This window comes from Myotis nattereri, assembly GCF_964212035.1.
Source record: "Myotis nattereri genome assembly, chromosome: 21".
Classification (NCBI taxonomy): Eukaryota; Metazoa; Chordata; class Mammalia; order Chiroptera; family Vespertilionidae; genus Myotis; species Myotis nattereri.
The window spans coordinates 3,310,488-3,314,802 of NC_138097.1; positions in this window are offsets into that span (position 1 = coordinate 3,310,488).

Sequence of the window (4,315 nt, forward strand, 5' to 3'; positions counted from 1 at the left end):
CAGCCTGGAGGGGACAGCCCAACCAGCGTGGTTCAGTGGTTGAGCATCGGCTGTGAACCAGGAGATCACAGTTTGATTCTGGCCAGGGCACATGCCCTGGCTGCACACTCCATCTCCCTGTCCCAGTAGGCAGTGTGCTGGAGGCAGCCATTCCATGATTTTCTGCCATCATTGATGTTTCTATTTCTCTCACCCTCTCCAAAAATCAATAAAAACATATTAAACACACACACACGCACACACACACACACACCAAAACAGGATGTTTTTACACCTGAAAAAAATTATATTACACTAGAGGCTTGGTGCACAAAATTTGTGCACTGGGGAGGGGGGGTCCCTCAGCCTGGCCTGCGCCCATTTGCAGTCCAGGACCCCTTGGCGGACGTCCACCTGTTGACTTAGGCCCACTCCCCGGGGGATCAGGCCTAAGCTTGCAGTCAGACATCCTTCTGGAAGCCAGGGAGCCCTCAGGGGATGGCCGACTAAAGGCTTAGGCCCCCAAGGGATCAGGCCTAAACCATTAGTTGGACATTCTTAGTGCTGCCACTGAGGTGGGAGAGGCTCCTGCCACCACCACTGCGCTGGCCAGCCATGAGCCAGCTTCTGGCTGAGTGGCACTCCCCATATGGAAGTGCACTGACCACCAGGGGGCAGCTCCTGCATTGAGCGTTTGCCCCCTGGTGGCCAGTGCACATCATAGCATCCGGCCATTCTGCCTTTCAGTCAATTTGCATATTAGCCTTTTATTATTATTATATAGGATGTCCCTATTTTCCCCCTTTGGCTCCCTCTACCCAGCTCTTGCCCCCCACTTCTCTCTGGCTATCACCATACTGTTGTCTGTGTCCATGGGTTGTGCATATATTTTCTTTGACTAATCCCTTCTTTAAATCCACTTCTTTAAATTTTTATTTTCAGATAAGTGCTTATAACTGCACTATTATATATTTTCTATTATATCATTTAGAATTAAGATATTTTTAATTGAACCCTTATAAATTTTAGCACAATTTAATAAATTATGCTAGAAGCAATTAGGAGATTTTTCATGTAATGAAGATACATTTCAATTAATATTTTATTAATTTTTAATTTTTTAATATATATATATTTTTAAAATATATTTTATTGATTTTTTACAGAGAGGAAGGGAGAGAGATAGAGAGTTAGAAACATCGATGAGAGAGAAACATCGATCAGCTGCCTCCTGCACATCCCCCACTGGGGAAGTGCCTGCAACCCAGGTACATGCCCTTGACCGGAATCGAACCTGGGACCTTTCAGTCTGCAGGCCGACGTTCTATCAGCTGAGCCAAACCGGCTTTGGCTTTTTAATATTTTAATTTGAAATAATCTCATACATGTAAAAAAACCTATAAAATACTACGGCATATTATATGTACCCTTCACCCAATTTCTTAGGTGTTAATAATTTAAACATAACCATTATACAACTAACAAAATTTGGAATATATTTTTCTTATAATCTCTTTAATGTTACTTAATCCATTTACTTTGTTTTTGTTAATCTTCACCCAAGGATATTTTTCCATTGAATTTTAGAGAGAGTGAAGGGAAAAGGAGAGACACATTGATTTGTTGCCTCCTGTACATGCTTTGATAGGGACTGGGGATCAAGCCAGAAACTGAGGTACATGCCCTTTACTGGAATCGAACCTGGGACCCTTCAGTCCAAGGACTAATGCTCTATCCACTGAGCAAAACAGGCTGCAGCTTAATTCATTTACTTTTAATCTTTATGTGTCTTTATATTTAATGTGGGTTTTGTTTTTGATTCACCCTCATAATCTGTCTTTTAATTGGTGCATTTATGCCACTGACTTTCAGAGTGCTTACTGATGGAGTTACTACCATATCTGGCAGCTTCTGGGGCTTCCGGGGCCCGCCAGTGGCCCGGGACCAATCTGGTCCTGGGCGGCAGGCAGGCGGTTCTGGCATTGCCCATGGGGGCCTGGATGGCGGCTCACGCTGGCAGCTCATGCTGTCCCACCCTGTCTGCAGTATGCAAATTAGCTGCCATCTTTGTTGGCGGTTAATTTGCATATCTTGCTGATTAGCCAATGGGAGGCATAGCGAAGGTATGGTCAATTACCATGTGTGGCTATTATTAGATAGGATAATACAATCGGCTTTGTAAAAATTGTCTGGGTTGCCCTTATGTTCTTGTTTTACCTAAATGTTTTGCTGGACCCTAGCTGGTTTGGCTCAGTGTATAGAGCATCGGCCTGCAGACTGAAGGGTCCCAGGTTCGATTCTGGTCAAGGGCACATGCCCAGGTTGTGGGCTCAATCCCCAGTAGGGGGCATGCAGGAGGCAACTGATCAGTGATTCTCTCGACATTGATGTTTCTATCTCTCTCTCCCCTCTCTGAAATCAATCAATCAGTAAATAAATGCTTTGTTGGGAGCTCTGGCTAAGCAGGCTGAGTAGCCAGTGGTGCCAGGGTGCCCTCCAGGTCCTGCTAGTTTGGGGTACTGCTGGAGGCTGCCCTCTCTCCTGGGGTCCCAGCCCAGCCCAGGTGATTCCTAGAGAGCGTTGGGCCCAGGGCCCTGGAGGGTTGGGCAGGCACATCTTCCAGCCCCAGCCTGGCATCTCCGGCCTCCAGGGCTGGCACTGCCGGCCGGCCAGGGCTTTCCCAGACATGTGAGTGTGCCCACCCAGCTGCCACACAAAGCTGCATTGTGGGCCTTGGCCTGGGGGGGCGGGCACGTGATGGCAGAGTGTGGGCGGTGGGCCTGCCGGGTGTGCTCGCCACCTTCCTCCTGAGCAGGACTCTGCTTCCTCACCTTTGACACCGAGATGCAGGAGCCTGGCCGGGCACAGTTCTGTGGGGAAGGACCAGGGGGATAGCTGTGAACACAGATGTGAAGCAAGAGGAGAATTGTTTTTTTCTTTATTTATTTTTAATACTCACCCAAGGGAAAGACAGAAAAAAACATCAATGTGAGAGAAACAAATTGATTGGTTGCCTCTTGCACACGCTCTGACCAGGGCCCGGGCCAGGGACGAACCTGCAACTGAGGTACGTGCCCTTGACCAGAGTCGAACCTGGGACCTTTCAGTCCAAAGGCGGATGCTCTAACCAGTGAGCTATACCGGCCAGGGCCAGAGGTATTTCTTCCCTTTCCCCGTGAGGACATAGAGCAGGCAGGCTCCCCTCGCCGCTCTGCCCTCCAGGCCCAAAGGACGCCTTGGTCTGGTAGGTTTTGCATCTGTCCACTCCAGGGGCTGCTGGCCACAAGCACCCATTGGTGTCGGGGAGAGTTTGCCAAAACAAAGCGTTTCTTGTAGAACTGCCCGTTTAGTGGGGGCGGGGGGGGGCCCTCCTCAAGCCCCTTGTGGTATCAGGTTTCTGAAGGAGGAAAACACCTCCCCTCCCCACCTCAGAGACTCATTAGCAGCTTCTATCACAGGCCCCACGGTGCCAAGTTCTAACGATTTATGAAAACCGCGGCTTTTCCCATACGTTCCTGGCAAAAGCATTTCTTGGCCAAACCTGACCTGGTCGGATATAAAGACAGGGAAAGGCTAAGAGTGAACATTGGCACATGTTCCTGCAGAAAAGCTTTTTAAAAAAAAATATATATATATATATATATATATATATATATATATATATATTTTAATGATTTCAGAGAGGAAGGGAGAGGGAGAGAGAGAAACATCAATGATGAGAGAGAATCATGGATCGGTGGCCTCCTGCATGCCCCACACTGGGGATCGAGCCAGAAACCCAGGCATGTGCCCTGAACGGGAATCAAACTGTGTCTTCTCTTTCTCCCTCTTCCTGCCTCTCTGAAATCGATAATAAAAACATGTATAAATGAGCCTGCTATATTTGGTCAAGCATTTAATTAACTCAGCCCTAATGCCTTGTCGGGGCCTGGCCACATGATTTCTTGGGCCTTACACGGCCCAAAGGCCGGATGCTCCCCACCCTACCCCCAAAGAGGGGACAGACATTATTCCAGGTGTCTCACAGTGAGATACCCCATTGCCAATGAAAACCACTGCCCAGCTGGTGTGGCTCAGTGGTTGAGCGTCCACCTAGGAACCAGGAGGTCATGGTTCGATTCATGGTCAGGGCACATGCCCGGTTGCAGGCTCCATCCCCTGTATGGGACATGTAGGAGGCAGCCGATCCATGATTCTCTCTCATCATTGATGTTTCTCTCTCTCCCTCTCCCTCTCTGAAATCAATACAAATAGATTGAAAAGAAAATCACTGACATGAACGTGCAGGGTGACATGACGTTGCAGGCTGGGCTGGAGGCTGGGAAGTCCCTGGGAG